Source organism: Wolffia australiana, chromosome 6, assembly GCF_029677425.1.
Source record: "Wolffia australiana isolate 7733 chromosome 6, ASM2967742v1".
In the NCBI taxonomy this organism is placed as follows: domain Eukaryota; kingdom Viridiplantae; phylum Streptophyta; class Magnoliopsida; order Alismatales; family Araceae; genus Wolffia; species Wolffia australiana.
In genome coordinates this window covers 11,333,193-11,351,136 of record NC_135840.1, presented here as the reverse complement: position 1 = coordinate 11,351,136, position 17,944 = coordinate 11,333,193, and the positions used below count along the sequence as shown (strand labels likewise).

At 40.1% G+C, this 17,944-nt stretch overlaps 1 long non-coding RNA gene across 2 annotated transcripts; it reads right to left on the bottom strand.

Annotated features, from left to right (window-relative positions):
* Positions 1-14,502: 14,502 nt before the first annotated feature.
* Positions 14,503-17,138, bottom strand: LOC144704890 (uncharacterized). 2 transcript variants are annotated; one of them, XR_013581923.1, is made up of 2 exons: positions 15,927-17,138; positions 14,503-14,860 (listed from the first exon to the last, which is right to left on the bottom strand). It is a non-coding gene; the product is annotated as an uncharacterized LOC144704890 (long non-coding RNA). The 2 variants fall into 2 exon arrangements; XR_013581922.1 differs by lacking the exon at positions 14,503-14,860 and adding an exon at positions 15,719-15,849.
* Positions 17,139-17,944: the final 806 nt, after the last annotated feature.

Genomic DNA, 17,944 nt, shown 5'->3' with positions numbered 1-17,944 from the left:
AATCTTTTTTGCAGGAGTCTAAAGGAAAGGCGAATGCAAACGAGGGCAACAATTCCACTAACAACCCTTGTTGTTTTTGTTCTAGTGAATAACATTCTGATGAGGCTTGTCCTATGGTTGAACAGGTTAATGTATTTGGGAGACAAGATGCAGGTCAAAACCAATGGAATGCACGACCTAATCAAAATTGGAGCAAAGGAGGAAACAACAATTTCGCCTCAAAGCAATTCGCCCCGCAACCATATCAACAAAATTTTCAAAATTTTTCTAAGCCCTTTTACTCTCGTCCTAACAACAATAATGACAACACTAACTCTACTTTAATGGATTTTATCAGGGAAATACAGGAAGAGAGAAAAAGCATGCATGAGGAAAGGAAGATGTTGATGCAAACTTTAGAAGAGCACAAGAAGGAAATTGAGATGCTCAAGCGAGTACAAGGGATTCAAGCACAACAACCTGCTCTCAGGATGAAAGGTAAATCAGAAGAAATCCTTCTAAGAGAAGGACATCCAGGTCAACTCCCTACCCAACCTAATATAAATCCTAGAAATATCATGTTGTGTGTAGATAGAAATTTAGAATCATCATGTTGTGTGTCTTCCGAAATTTTAAATGAATCTTGCATTGGTGAAAATAATAATGTTGCATCATGTCATGATTTTACAAATAATATTTTACATGGCTTTGAAGAAGATATGATTAATGATGAACATGTGAGTGTGATTTCAAAATTACGAAGTGGGAAGGTTTTGTTAGATACTCATAAAAAAAATGTAGGATTGTCGGAGCATCAAGATAAAGAAAATGGAGAGATGGAAAATGATCAACAAGATAAGGGTGGCCAGGATGAGGAAAGGCATCCACGAATGGCAGACCCTAATCCAATTGATTATAGACCACCCATTCCATTTCCTAGTGCTTTAAATATATCCAAGCAAAACCTGAAAATTCTCATTTGCTTGAAATATTTAAAAATGCAACCATCACTATTCCACTGACTGAGGCAATACAAAATATTCCTTCTTATGCAAAATATGTGAAGGAACTATGTACACCTTCTAGAAAGCAGAAAAAGGTACAACTTTCTGAAAATATCAGTTCAATTTTATTGAATGATATTCCTAGGAAAAGAAGAGATCCGGGTGCTCCTCTCATTAAATGTGAAATAGGAGGCATGGTTTTTAGTAAATCACTTCTTGATTCAAGAGCTAGTGTAAACATAATGCCTAAAGCTTTGTATGATAAATTTAAATTTGGTGAGCTTGAACCTATTTTTCTTGAATTACAATTAGCCGATGGTTCAATTAGGCAACCTTATGGAAAATTAGAAGATGTCATAGTAAAAGTGGAGAATTGTAAATTTCCTGTTGATTTCATAGTTGCATATATGAAAATAACAGGAAATTTGAGCCATGCCCCTATCATTTTAGGTCGACCATTCCTAGCTACGGCGAAAGCCACAACGGATTGGGATAAGGGTACAGTGGAACTTAAAGTAGGAGATGAAAAAATTGAAGTATCTATCTCCAAATTAATGAAATACCCTAAAGACACAAGTGAAGATGTTTGCTTTCTAGGGTTGGTAGAAGAAGATGATTTTGATTTTGATCCATGCTCTTATGATTTATTTTCTTGTGAATCTAATGAATGTTTGAATGAAAAATCTTCCATACCAACAAATATTTCTTTGCATTCTGAAATTGAACTTAAGCCTTTACCATCATCTCTGAAATATGCTTATTTAGGACCATGCAAGTCTTTTCCTGTAATCATATCATCATTGTTATTATCTGAACAAGAATTAGAGCTTTTGAATGTCTTATGTACTTATAAATCTGCTATAGGATGGACAATTGATGACATTAAAGGCATCAGTCCAAATATTTGTGAGCACAGAATTTTTCTAGAAGAAAATTCTAGGGCAACAAGGCAACCCCAAAGGCGACTTAACCGCACATGTTGGAGGTTGTTAAAAAGGAAATCATGAAATGGCTAAAAGCTGATTTTATTTATGCCATTTCAGATAGCCCATGGGTAAGTCCTATTCATGTAGTACCTAAGAAAACAGGAATAACAGTGACTAAAGATGAAAATGGTAATGAGGCACAAACTCGAGTAGCTTCTAGTTGGAGAGCATGCATTGATTATAGGAAGCTTAATTCTGTGACTAAGAAAGATCATTATCCATTACCATTTATTGATCAGATTCTTGAAAGACTTTCAGGTCAAAATTTTTATTGTTTTTTAGATGGATATTCAGGTTATAATCAAATTGAAATTAACAAAAGTGATCAAGAGAAAACAACATTTACATGTCCAGTAGGTACTTTTGCATTTAAAAGAATGCCTTTTGGGTTATGTAATGCTCCAGCTACTTTTCAAAGGTGTATGACTGCCATGTTTTCTGAATTAGTAGGGGATTGCTTGGAAATTTTTATGGATAATTTTTCAGTGTTTGGTTCCTCATTCGATATTTGTCTATCTAATTTAACTAAGGTTTTGCAGATATGTGTACAGAACAATCTGGTTCTAAGTTGGGAGAAATCCCACTTTATGGTGGAGGAGGGAATTGTCCTAGGCCACCATATCAGCAAGGATGGGCTAAGGGTGGACAAGGCCAAAGTCGAGGTTATCAAGAACCTCCCCCTGCCCACAACCCTAAAGCAACTTAGGGGATTTCTAGGGCATGCTGGCTTCTACAGAAGATTTATAAAAGATTTTGCTAAAATTTCTAAACCCTTAACTAATTTACTTTCTAAAGATACACTATTTGTTTTTGATGAAAATGCTAAAGCATCTTTTTTGCAGATTAAAGAAGCTCTAATTCAAGCACCTATTTTGCAAGCTCCAGATTGGGGTAAGCCTTTTGAAATTATGTGTGATGCTTCTGACAATGCAGTGGGAACAATTTTAGGACAAAGAGTGGATAAGAAGCCAGTTGCCATCTACTATGCAAGCAAGACTCTAGGAGGAGCACAAGTAAATTACTCAACTACTGAAAAAGAATTTCTTGCTATTATTTTTGCCCTAGAAAATTTTCGTTCTTATCTTTTAGGTAGTAAAATAATTGTGTTTTCAGATCATGCAGCTTTAAAGTTTTTACTGAATAAAAAAGAAACCAAACCTAGATTAATTCGGTGGATTTTACTTTTGCAAGAATTTGATTTGGAAATAAAAGATAAACGAGGGATAGATAATACTGTTGCAGATCATCTTTCTAGATTATCTACAGAATTATCTATTCCTATTCATGATGGTTTTCCCGACGAATATATTTTAAAAATTCAAAGTAAAAGGCTTCCATGGTACGCTCATATTGTGAATTTTCTTGTCACAGGATTAATACCTAATGATTGGGATATGAATGATAGAAAGAAATTTTATAAAGATATTAATTACTATTATTATGATGAACCTGAGCTTTTTAAATTAGGTGTCGATCATGTGTTTAGAAGGCGTGTACCGGAGGAAGAACAATGGAGCATTTTAGATGCTTGCCATTCTTCTTTATGTGTTGGACATTATGCTCCTAAATTGACTGCATTTAAAGTTTTAAACTGTGGATTTTTCTGGCCAACTCTATTTTCTGATGCTTTTAAGTTTTGCTCTAGTTGTTTAAAATGTCAAGCAGCGCTGAATATCAAAAAGAATGATAGAATGCCACTACAGCCTATCATTGAAGTAGAAATATTTGGCCTATGGGGGATTGATTTTATGGGACCATTTCCTAATTCAGATGGGCATGAGTACATCTTAATGGGAGTGGATTATCTTTCCAGATGGGTTGAGGCAATCCCCACTAGGTCAAATGATCATAAAGTAGTGCTTAAATTCATTCAACAACATATATTTTGCAGGTTTGGTTGTCCTAGAGCAATCATAAGTGATGGAGGAAGCCATTTTAATAATTCTCAATTCAGGACCATGCTTAAAAAATATGGGGTTCAACATAGAATCACTACCCCATATCATCCACAAGCAAATGGTCAAATTGAGAATTCAAATAGGGAGATTAAAAAGATTATAAAGAAGATCATTAGGCCTGATGGAAAAGATTGGTCTAGCAGATTATATGATTCTCTATGGGCTTATAGAACTGCTTACAAAACACCTTTAGGGATGTCTCCTTACAGGGTTGTTTTTGGTAAAGCATGTCATCTTCCGGTTGAAATAGAACATAGAGCTTATTGGGCTATTAAGAAACTTAATCTCTCTTTAGATGCAGCGGGAAAACAACGTTTATTGCAGATGCATGAACTCCAGGAGCTAAGGAACGAAGCTTATGAAAATTCAAGAATCTATAAAGCCAGGATGAAGCACTTCCACGACAAGAATATTAACCGTAAGCATATTCAGAAACAACAAAAGGTTTGGCTTTATAATTCAAGGTTGAAAATTTTTCCAGGAAAATTAAAATCAAGATGGGATGGGCCATTTACAATTTCTGACATATATGATAATGGAGCTGTTTTGATTTTTGATCCTAAGAAAGGGAAGGAGTTCACAGTTAATGGTATGCGACTTAAGCCATATGTGGAAGCAGAAGATATATCGCAACCTACGGCAACAATAACGCTAAATCCGATCGAAACCACCATACAGGAAGCATAAATCTAGGATTTTGATTTCACTACTTTTCTCTTTTTATTATTGAATTTTGATTTAGCAAATAAAGGGGAATTAACCTAATTCCCTAGCTCGTAATTTTTCTTTGATTTTGTTTTCAGTTTATAGCTTTTCCAGAATAAAGAAGATGATCAAGTACAATTCAGAAACAACACGAGATGTCGACTCATCATTAGTAAGTCCTTCAAAGATCACGCCAAGCAGGTTTGCAATTCTGAACTTCTGAATTTCAATTTTGATCTTTTTCCCATGCATTGAGGACATTGCATAATTTAGTGGGGGGGAGAGAACATTTCATGTGTTTACATTGCATAATGCAAACCTTTACTTTTCTTTATGTCATATAAATTCCATGTATAAATGAAACCCACCTTTAGGAGATATTCTTCATCCATGAATTCGAACTACATGTGTAGGGAAGTTTGGCTTTATATAGCGGATCATGATCATGCAAAGATGGGACAAACTTTGATTTTGGATGATATGAGAGTTGATTTCCAAATGGCTAGGTTATCTAGTGGGTGTGTAGGGGATAGGAAAATCAAAGGATTGAAGCACTATGGTTCAATATGCTAGAGAGTTGAGTGAATTGAGGACCCCCATCGCGCCACCAATAAATGAGCTGATCCTACTTGATTGTTTTCATTCTTCCATTGAGTCAATCTTACTGTATGCTAGAAGATAGGCATTTCTCCAAGTCCTTAAGCACAGAACTCCCTTTTCTTGATCTACCTTATGCCATTTGCCATACCATTCTACTTATCATGCTATCCACATTATCATCTATTTATTCAACCATGAGCCAATTTTTCCTATCCACTTGTTGAATTTTTTTTTCTAACCTAACAGCCTTTCATGGATGGTAGCCATCTCCCAAGCCACTCTATCTCTCTTTCCATGGGATCACTTTTATCCCACCTCTATCTCCAATTCTGTCTAAATTTCACTCTTCATATTCTTATTAACTCTTCTTCTCTCAAATGATTTTTTCAAACAAAAAAAAAAATAAATCATGCCCTTATTAGAGTCAATGATAAATATGTTTGTATTTGCTTCTTCAAAATATTTAGTAGTTTTTTTTACCCCTTTCAAAAAAAAAAAAAAAAAAAAAGTGGAAGTCCTCAAGCTCAAGAAACAAATGAGGAAAATTTAAAAAAAAAAAAATTCATTCAAAGAAAACAAATGGGGTTTTTTGTGATAGGGATTAGTGGTAGATTGATTTTTGCTTTGAATTATTGATTCTAGTAAGGGCATTTTTCACTATATCTTCTTTCTATTTCTTTCTCACTTCGTCTAAGTCTTGGCAGAAGGGAACTTGAAATGAGACATCTTTGATATACCCTCCATTCGCGACCCATCTCTTCACCTTTGAGCCTACGTTTTTCATTCATTCTTATGCTCTTACCCATGCCATCACACCACTTGATATTCTGTGCTAACTGGGAGGCGGAGAATGTTTAAATTTCATCTTATAGTGGGAGGAAACGTAGTGGAGAATTTGAACACAAGTAGCCGCTACCCGTGAGAGAGTGATCTTGTTATGAGAGGGAAAGGCCCACCACTTGATGAGTGCAGTGAGGAGCATTATGGATCATAGTGTAATATCTAGAGAGAAGTACATCTTTCTACTCATTTCATTAGCTCTATCCAAACCATGAGGACGGCACTCATATTCCTCACAAGGTGGAATCCGAATTGTCGAAGAGAGTTTCGTTTAAGCATGTTATTGATAATTCTAACACTTCATACAGATGAATGAGTATTGATGGATGAAGAAGTCATCTAAAGAAATAATGGTACATTGCTAAGGGACTAGCAATAATTTAAGTGGGGATACTACTGATAACTTGCAAATTAACATGATTAATTAATGAATTTTATATTATATTTATGTGTTTTAATGACTATATTTCCATGTTATCATATTAAAATAAAGATAGATCATCTAACCTTTCATTTTATTATTAATTCTGATTTTTTATCATTTTTTATGGAATTTAACTTCATTTCAGTGAAGAAATATTTTTTACAGGGTTTTAAATACTTGGCTAAAGGTTGGTAAGTGTTTCCATGATTTTTCTGGAATTTTCCATATTTTTATATAATTTTTTTACCATTATATAGCCAAGAAATGATTTTTACATATTTAAATAACACATATATTATTTATTTGGCATTTATAATATATTTAAATATTTACTAAGGAGTATCCACGTCATTCGCCCGGGCGAATAAATGGATATATTTATTTAAATAAGAATAAAGAGAGAGAGAATGAGTGGTTATTATTATATAATAAATAGAGAGAAGAGAGAGAGAAGAATAGTCAACATAAGCGGCTATGATTTAAAATATATAAAAGAGAGAAGAGAGAGAGAAGAATAGTCAACATAAGTGGCTATGATTTAAAATATTTAAAGAGAGAAGAGAGAAGAATAGCGGCTTATGATTTAAAATAAAAGAGAGAAGAATGGTCAAAGATTACGGCTAAGAGAATAAAAAATATAAATTTTTTTTTAAAAAAAAACCTTTTGTCCTTTTCTTTTGTTTTTATTATTTCAGGGTGACGTGGAGAATTCCTAGCCGTTCAAATGACGAAATCACTTGCCAATGATTGCGGGCGGACGACGCGCACAACAACGTGTCAGGGCGTGATCCGAGAAAGCGGAAAACGAGAAATAATCATGCTAGCCAATCAAAACGGGCCATTTCCAAGCTTATTGGAGGAGAGATAAATAAATCCAACGGCTCAGATTTTTTCTCACTAAAACCTTGCTATCTTGAGATCTACATGTCCGATTGGGCTGAAATTTTGAGGGTAGGTTCGTCTTTTCCCCCTCTACAATCCAGACGGTTGGATCTTTAAATGGAGGTCTGGAAAAGGGCGAAAATCACTTTTGGAGGCTCTCCCCAAGCAATTGGCCAGGAAGGACACAGGAGGCATTCTAGAAGTCGTCAGATCTGGATCTCTTTATCAAATTTGTAAGTTTCTGAATTGTATTTGATCATCTTCTAGAACGATTCGAAAACGCCTTGGCATGGGCGAAATGTACATGCCCTAGATTCATGTTTTGAATGCATCAGCACTTCTTTTTGATTTGGATTCGAGATCTGACTTTTGATAATTAATTCTTAATCATTTTAGGACATTTCTGCTTCATTACATTTTTAATTTAGGGTCGAAATTGGGGCTTTCCCCAATTTCTTCACTTTCTCTCTCTAGGTTAATTTGTTTTGTTTCTCTCTCTATATTTCGGTTTTTATTTTTTAGGAATTTAATTTAATATATAAAAAACCCAAAAATAAAATTTGAACCGAAAATTCATCCATTTTGAACTCCAATTCAAAAATCACTTTCTTGATTATTAAATTCCCAATTTTAATTCTGAAAATTATTATAAATTTTATTAAATTGGGAAATTAATAATTTATATTTTTATGAGCTTAAAATAATAATAATATTATTATCTGGAATTATCTGACCGAAATCAAAATTAAGTTTTACTTAATTTTGATTATTTTAAGAATATTATTTAATATTAATTGAATTAAATATTGCAAAATTCAAAATTACTTGACTTGATTCATAAAAATTGTTTGAAAATTCTGAATTGTTGCCTCCTTGCGGATCGACCCCTTGCTTGCCCTATATTCTTATTTAGTAATTAAGGGAATTATAAATTTATTGCATAAGTCTAAAAAGCGCAACGACCACGTAATTTTACGTGATTTTTTGGCTTATCAACTACATCAGGGGAACCCTTCTTCGCTTAAATATTACACAAATTTTGCACCCAATTTATTAGCCTTTTGCCAAAGCAGTCTATAATTTTCTTTAAGCTACCTTTTATGCAAACGACAGAGTGTAGGAAATACTTTTGACGATGCACTCTTGGAGAAAAGAGAAGGGGGGGGGGGTCTTAACATTGGGTAGCCACCATCGTAAGTGGATGAATGATTGATATTAAGAAATGAAAAAGTATCAGCCCCATTTGTTTGAGAGAGTAAAGATCATTTTATTATTATAGGACCAAACCCAAAGATAGGCCTAACCTCGACAAATATTGAAGCTATGGCTTCGGGCATCAGCTGTCGAGCTAATCCTAATATGCTTTAAGAAAGTGGACCTAGCTATGGAGTTAGAGTTACATGTCAACAAGTGGAAAGGCAATTGATGAATTGACATTTCATACTTTTACTTTAAGAATCAAAAGATGACTTTGTTCTTCAAGGGATCCAATGGGAATTCTTAAAATGATTTCTTGCACATTGCTAAGCGTTGGCAATGCTTTAAGTTGGGGCATTTGATAATATACAATTCATACATGTTTTATATAATATATACATTTCTTAGCCAAATTTGGTCAGTTATATTGCCTATTATCATTTATTATTCAAATTTTCCTAAAAATATAAAATAGCTATTTTGAATTTATTTAAATATAATTTGATGTTTTGAGTTGTTCTAATGGAAAATAGAATTTTAAATGATAAATTTGGTGAATGTTTCATGATTAAATGAAATGATATTTGATTTTTCAGAATTTATATGGAACTTTTAAATTAGAAGCACAAAAAGAAGGCCAATTAACCACCGCCCCTGGCGGACATGGCAGGCGTATCTTCATGGTGCACCATGTCAGCAACTAAGGGAACAAATGGCCCTAACGGGCCACACATGGGAGCACGCGTATGCAAGAGTTAGAGGAGCAATGGGCGAAGAAAAGTTTTCAATAAATAATATATCCCTCGTTATTTGTAACGAATAATAATCTTAAAAACTTCCATATGGGATTAACCTTCTTACTCGTTTAAGAGGTAAGCTTACCTCTTTTTCTTTTGCTTTTTTGTACAGGTCTAAGGTGCATCGACCGGACGGTCCACAAACATTGCGGTTATTATGGACACATATCTAATGACTAGGAAGGAACCCGATTTTAAAGAGAAGAGCTAGTGGTCCAGGGGTCTATCGATGGGGCGGGTCTCGTGCAATAAGAATATAAAGTAACTAGATCGTTCAGCCACAAAAATTCCAATTTGAATCGATCAGACCGTTGGCGGCTAATCAAACCATTTTTTATCTAGATCTAATGACGTAGGACAACTACAGAGTGATAGACTAGGGAGTGGACAATGAATGAATGGACGATCGGGTTAACGGGGGAAACTATGGGTAGAGGGACGACGAGGGATAAAACAGCGACAGAAATCACACGATCGGATTCAGAATTTAAAACCGATGAAAATCTGGTGGTGCAGCTCTGACCCTTATCGAGGGCGCGAGTACTGTCTTCCCCCATAGCGACGATGCCTAAGCACCGAAATCAATATCCGAATTCGCGTCGCAAGGATACACTCGAGAAAGAGAGAGAAGCATAAAATCCAAACCAAATCTAATTCTGACGGCAGTGGAAACTTCTCGGGAAAATACTGAACGGAGAACACTTCGACACCAAAGAGTTCAGGCATACCTTGGCACCGTAGTGCGTGAAGAGGATGCGAGAAATTCTGATCGTGACGAAGCTGGATGAATCCGGGCGTTGAGAGGGCCACTGGACGACGGGATTTGGAGGTTCCGGGCGTTGAATGACCCTGGTTGAGACTCGGCCTGGTTGCTCAAAGGTCGGAGTGCTTGGGCGTGGGCGTCGTTGGTGGGATGACTGATGTGCGCTACGACAGGGTGTCGCGGATCCAACTGCGCGGTCAGTTGGCGGGGGGTCAAGGGGGGAGTTGCCCCCTTGCAGGGTTCGGGGCAGCGCACAGGGGTGACAGAAATGCGGAAGCACGGTATGCGGCGCCGTAAGAGGCTTGGAGGGCGTCCGGAAGTGTGGGCGACAGAAATGCGGCGTGCATGGGGGCCCTGGGCGGCCTAGGGTGGCGCCTTGGGCGGCCTGGGGCGGGATGCCCTGGGCAGCTTGGGGTGCAGCCTTGGGCGGCCTGGGGTGTAGCTTTGGGCGGCCTAGGGCGGGATGCCCTGGGCGGCCTGGGGTGCAGCCTTGGGCGGCCTAGGGCGGGATGCCCTGGGCGGCCTAGGGTGCAGCCTTGGGCGGCCTAGGGTGGGATGCCCTGGGCGGCCTGGGGCGGGATGCTGGGCGGCTGAGGCGGATGCCCTGGGCGGCCTGGGGTGGAGCTTTGGGCGGCGTGGGCAGGGTGCCCTAGACGGCCGCGGGTGCAGCCTTGGGCGGCCTAGGGCGGGATGCCCTGGGCGGCCTAGGGCGGGATGCCCTGGGCGGCCTGGGGCGGGATGCCCTGGGCAGCCTGGGGCGGGATGCCCTGGGCGGCATGGGGTGCAGCCTTGGGCGGCCTGGGCTGGATGCCCTAGGTGGCCTGGGGTTGCTACCCTGGGAAGGGAAGAGAGAGAGAGGGAGAGAGAGAGATAAGCGAAGAAGATGGAAGAGAGCTGATAGGCCGGCGACACGCGGGCAGCGGCCGCGGCGACGGCTAGGGTTAAGGGGGATAGGGGAGGCTGGGCAGTCCTCCAAGAAGAGTTAAACAAAACTCAATTCTTGAAATTATGACTGCCTAAGTGTTTCTTGAAAACAATGGCCTCTATATAGGCCTTGGAGGAAAGAGAAAATGACGAGAAATTAGAGACGAGAAATTAAAGATGTGCGCCATGTCACGCCAAAGGGCAGTTGTGGATCTGCCTCTGGCGTCTTGTCATGATGCGCGTAGGGACGTGCGCGCGTAGAGACGTGCTTGTTGACGGTTGCGGCGTGTTGACTTTGGTTGACCGTGGCGGGTTGACTTCGGTTGAATTCGCCGTTGGGTCCATAGCAGGCGTGTTGACTTTGGTTGACCGTGGCGACGCGTTTGACGGTGATGTGTTGGTGTCCTCGCCATCATCTAACGGCCGAGAAGCCATCCTAAAATCAAAAGAAGTTCCAATGGTGGAAAGTGATCCCAATCGGGATTACTGGATGTTCCAACGGCTGGGGAACCTTCCAATCATAAGAAAGTTGAGGAAAATGACATAAAATTCACAACAAAAAACAGGAAAATGGCTAAAAATTGAAAAAAAATCCTCAGAAAGGGCATTTTTCAAAGGGCCATAATGGTTGACCTAGATGGTTTTTTGACTCGGCAGTTTTTTGAAGTTTCCCCTGATAACTACCTATTTTCTGGCCTACATAACACCTAGTAAAAGGCCTAGAAGTAATTTTCAAAATTATGTTTTGCATGTACTCATAATTCTAAAAAGTTGTGAAGGGAAAGAGTTTTCCAGTATCCAACTCTTCCATTTTTGTGTGGCTTCTAGCCAATGGCTAGCCGGAGTGAAACAAAGCCCGAGGAGACATGAAGAATTGCATTTTCATCAAAAGGTTAGTGAAGTTATTCTTTTTTTGTTTGTTAATTCATGTTGGAGTAAGACGCTAGGGCACCGGGCGAAATGTACGAGTCCATGAAGACATGGACATGAAGAGAGCACCACTCACACGGAGGTGAAAGCAAAGTTAGATATAGAATATATTTTGTTTTAGTAATTTCATTACACAAAAGTTAGATTTAAATAAGTATCCCTAATTTAAACAACCATTTAGAGCTTTATGTTGTTGATTTATAAAGATAATTCCATCAACCTTATTATCTTTCCATATCGTTAAAAAAATTATAATTTAAATCAAGATAGATTTCCTCCGCGTGGATTGGTCCATGCTCACTCTATATTAGGTTATTTCGTGATTAGGGAGGTATAAATTTATTGTACAAGTTGATTTGCATAAAATGACACGTTATAAATACTTTAAATCTACCTACCAGACTATTTAAGGTGTAGTCAACTATCAAACCGTTCAAACAATTATTGAAACTTCATATATTATCATGCTTGAACCCCGTGTTTAGGAACTCGTACTTCATGGTAAAAATGCCACATTTCATCCACAGTATTCATGTGGTATCTCAGGTTTAAGAACCGTTACACTGCCATGAGATGAATCACTTCTCAATCGGAACAAGGAATATATATCATTTCAGTATAATCTTTCATCAAACACCATTAACTATATTTTCATAATGTCTCAATACTAATTTGTTATGCTCGTAGGATGATAAAGGTTGATTTCATTACCAGTCTTATGTCAAAACTGACAGATAGTAGTGCCTTGTAAGTAAAATTTTCAAATAATAGATAATTCAAGGTTCCCTAGATAGTTGTTTGCTCAAATATTAACCGTAATGCTTGTGTTACTTCTCAATAGATCTGAGACATCAGGGACCTATTGTGCCTACAATACTGCCTACGTCGCCTAAGAGTCCAAGGCATAAGATTTGAAGCCGCCTTGTCTGGAATAATGCAACAAATCCATAAATATGACTTTGTAGTTAAATAAAAAGTATCTTAATCATAATTAAACATAGATAGATATGTGGATGAGAAAAAGTGGGACCCCATAATCATGTTCTGTCTGCACTAATTCAATTATTAAATATGTATAATAACCAAATGAAGGAGATTTCAATGAAGAGAATCTCTTAGAGTGAGGGCCAGCTAATGGAACTTGGAGTATAATATAGATGGCCAATGGCTGTGCATACATCTCTAGGTAAGGCTTCATGTTTTTGCAAACTCGTAGTATCGCCTTGTTATAAGTAGATAGGTGGAGTTTTACACATTTTTGTGCAATAATTCAAACTATTAAGATGACAGATATTCTTTGTTTGATCCGATTTATACAGATGTTTTAAATGGTATGACCTAGTATAGAGTTCAGTAATCTTTGCTTCTCAGTTAAGAAAAATGAATTTTCAAATAAACATACTTGATATAAAAACATTTCATACATCATCCAACATAACTTGTAGACTTTGTGACTATGATGCAACTCCATATCTGTTGTCCCCCTATGATGAAATATCTGTTGGCTTTGTTTCAATAACTCTATAAAATAACCTAGGTCAAATATTAAGGAAGTCATCTGTAATCGTAAGTGGATGAATCAACTAAATTATGGATATTAAATGGCTATCAAGCCAATAACGTTTCCATGTTTATTTAACTTCTTTGAAATAATTGTGTATTCTTCTTATCTGATGTCTTAATGAAGCCCAAAATTATGTTCAATGACTTAGTGAATTATGATGCAATCATAATACGATGATTAATAGGATTCAAACATGTACTTTGAATATTTCTATTTAATGGATAGTCAAGATGGATATTAAGCTACCTGGTAGAATAACACTATTTGTTCCCACTCATGCAACAAGATAAATGATCTTGTGGATGTGAGTGAGGAGGCACTAGGTATAGACAGTTGGTACATTTAGAACTATATTTTACTACTTAATCTGAATGAATCCCTTTATGATGTTATAACTACATATCATTTTGTTTACACGAGACACCAAGTACATCTCACATATGGGCTACTATGTTTTGGCTGTGGGGTAGAAGTACACAAAGGTGATTGAGGGGTCAAGACAGTATTATTTTCCCTTCGTATGAGATCGAATTGACTCAAGCAAAATGATGTAGTTAAATCCCTGACCAGGATAGTGAGGATATCAGAGAAGTTGTATTCGAATGATCCCTATCATGCATCAGCACTAACTGAATGATGGACTAGGAATTGATAATTAACAATACCTTAAGCCATTTGGGAGTCTTACAATGATGAAGGATTATACATCTAAGTAACCAATGATAGCAAAGGTTACATGACAGAGTTCATTGACACTCTTTATATTCTAGAGCACAACGTATTGGTTGGCACCCCATAGCATGAAAACTTGACATATCAGTTGGATTAAATTAATCATTAGTTAATTAGTCTATATCTTGATATAACAATTGATAATGAAGGTTATATAATTTTTTACTGGGACATTAAAGTTATTCATTAGAATGATACCAGAGCCTAGAGGAGCATATGCACAATATTAAAATAGCATTTATTTAAGGGACTTTTGGAAAAAGATTAACTACAAATAAGGAAACCAACACCCATTGCAAGTTCCCAAGCCAGCCAAAACTAACTGCTCCCGTCCACCCTCCTCCCCCTCTTTTTTTTTCATTTATCCTTCAAACAAAAGGATAGTCTTGACGATGAGAACATAACAAGGTCTTTAAGAAGCTTTGGAGATGAAGTGAATATCCAAGAGCCCCTTCATCGTGTGGATACTTTCAGAGGCTGGGCAGGTGAACAGATTTAAAACATTCTCCAAATGCACAAGTCAAGAGTGGAGACGGGCTGGAGATTAGTCGAGACGGGCTGGAGACGCCATGGCACTGCGAAACAGCTAGTGCAAATGTGATGCTGAAGCGCGGTGCAGAAGTAGAAGAGGATATTTTGGGGGCTGTTCAACTTAGTTGGTGGTGACACGTCAGTTTGGATTAGGCAACAATACCGTGGGGCGACGTGGGTACAACGTGGTGGTCAGGCGCAAGTGCAACCCGGTAGTGCAATTTTCAGTGACACGCACGACGGGAGATATCGGTGACCTTGTTTGCACGACGGAGCCTCAACATCTAGTGTCTAAAGGTGGTGCCAAGTAGTGTCGCTCGCCAACTTCCACATGGGCTCTGGCAGCCGACAATGGAGTCTCCTCTCCCCTTCTCTCTTTCCTCATTATTCTCCTTTCCCTCATCATCTTCTTCTTAGTGAGACCCGCGCGAACAACAACTTTCAAATTCAATAGAAGACTGGTACACTGACCTAGAGCACCCACTTATCCCTTATATGGGGCGTCAAGATAGGGCCCCAGGGGGGTCATATAAGGGAGGGTCCGCATACACAGGGCCCCCTTTAAAACCAATGAACAATATAAAATCTAAAGAAGCAAAAGCCACGATGCCATACGATAACATGACAAAAAACAAAACAACACATGATGATGTCGGACGTCGTCTAGGACGTCGTCCAGTCGACACCGGGTATGATGGCTCGGTGCCGATAAGTGATGATGATCAAATGTTGACGGTGTTGTCGTCCTACAGATGAAACCCTAATAGGTTATGTAACTACGAAGTGCAAACTGAGTGCCCTACGCGTCGTACGTGCAGTCTCTGACTCGAGGGAGGCACTGAGCTCCAAGTTTGGAGGGGGTCATCGGGTGACGGTAACAGTGGCCTCTCAAACATCGTCGGAGCGACAAAGGCATCTACAGCTGAATGGAATCTTTCCGTAGGACTCGCACAAAACGGACGGTCTCGTCCGTATGGGTAACACCATCAAATATCAGCATAGTTTTCTCTCTAATATTTCCTCGTTCACCTACCTAGCCCGAGCATAGTGAAATTGAGACGAAGGTATACTGCTTAAGGTAAAATAACGAGTTGCGGAGAGGGGGCGTACCTCGTCCTCAGGCGGCTCATCGTGCAGGCTGTTCGCCAATGCGTGGCTGGAGCGGGTGCGATGGAGAGGAGCCAGAGAATAAGCAACCGCTCGGCTGGTGATGCGGGCCAGGGGCTATCAACGGAGATCGGAGGAGAGATAGGACGAGCTACCGAGGAGTGCATTAGCAGAGCGGCGCGAGCTATGATGGCTACCCGAGTCCGCACCCAAATGGGGGAAATTGGGTTAGGGCTGAGTGCGGCGGTAGTGCTGTCAATGCGCGCGAGCCAACAGGTAGCTATGACCAGCCGGGGAATAGAGTGGGACAGACAGTCCACACGCATGTGCCAATCAAACTCGGGGTGGTGGTGGCCAGGTCGACAGGCAGTGCGCGACAAATAGAGCTCATGCGCGGTGGGGTCCTTGAGTGGCGTCAGCAACACACCCTAGGATGAGGGTGATCGGTGATTCAGCGGCGAGTGTGCAGGACCCAGGTCATTGACGACCTAAACCCAGACTCATGTCATTCGGCATAGCAGTCGGTGGGTGGGGGAAGAGGCGAGCCTGCCGGTCAGCATGGGTATCCCAAGGGATGCGCTGAGTCAGCGTAGTCAGCCCACGATGGATGCCTTGTCTCTACGCTGCTAAGAACCGTAGCAGTTTCTGGCGGCAGTCTTCTTTGGGGGGATTTACGTCGAATACCCAGAGGTTCCCCACACCAAAGATCAGTGACGTGGAGGAATCGGAAAGCTAGCGTGCACGACAGCGACCTTCGAGAACCCCATCAGTCGCATTGACCAGACGAGACAGCGTCCCGGTGCAGGTGCCACCCAATGGCACGATCCGTTAGTGCGACGGCGCTCAGCAAGGGTCCGTGGTCGTGCGTCTGCAGAGGCTCACGATCCAAGGAGCTTGCCCCTTCAACCGAGCTCGGTTGGGCGCCGTCCGGTGGTGGGGTCGTCGGGTGTGGCAAGGATCTTCTCACAGCGCTGCACGTGCAAGATCCCGCCAACACTCGGCCACGGGAAGCTCTAGTTGGATGTCGACGTGGAGAAGGCGGAAGGAGAGAACTCCGTCCGCAGGGCGTCCCGATGGGATCTTGTCCCAACGCCTTGACCCTTTCTCCTTCCCGTCCTCCTCTTAGCTTCTTCCTCCCTCTCCTCCCCTCCAGTTCTTCTCTTTTCTCAAGGGGGTAGGCGAGACCAAGATAGAACGAATAATGCAACTCAAAAATTCTTCCTGGTCCGAGGAGCTAGGGTACCCCCTCTTCCCTTATAAAGGGAAAGAGGTCAATTGGGCCCCCTTGGCTGGGTCAACAAGGGGAAAAGGTCCATTAAGGGGGCCCTTATATAATGGGCCCCCTCATTACAAAATAAAGAAGGGAAATCAAACTGAAAAGAAAATATAAACAAACAAAGGGGCAGAAAGGGACGGGGTCCGAAATGGCTAAGGACCCCTTCCCAAAGACAGCAAAACACGGATACAGGATCATTGCCGTGCGACAAAAACAGAAGGAATGCAAAGAAAACACGGGACACAACTAAGAAAATGATGAAAATCAAAACAAGATAATAGCACATCTGTTCACCTGGCTTTCGATGACGGTGGCCAGCAGCACGGACGACGTCGTCGGTGATCCTTGATGGTGTGCACCATCACATGATGCAACAAATATGACTCGACAATCATGGACACGAAGAGGACGCAACAATGCGACACACAACAATACGGACACGAAAAACAAAGACACGAACACGATAAAACAACAAACCGAACAAGCATGGACATACTTTCACCAAGGGTATGGAACCCGGGCGTCTTCACCGTTGCCTTGGCGTGCCGGTCGGGTTGGACGCGAACTGATAGGGCTGTCGATGATGACGATGGTGGCTCTGAAGGCATCTCCGGTGGAGCGGGCTGGCGTGCTCCATCAAGATGATATGTCCGTATCAGTCACGTGTCCTTGGTCAACAAATATTTTGTACTTCTTAGAGATTACTCTCAACTCAGGAATAATAAAACACATGAAAAACTCAAGA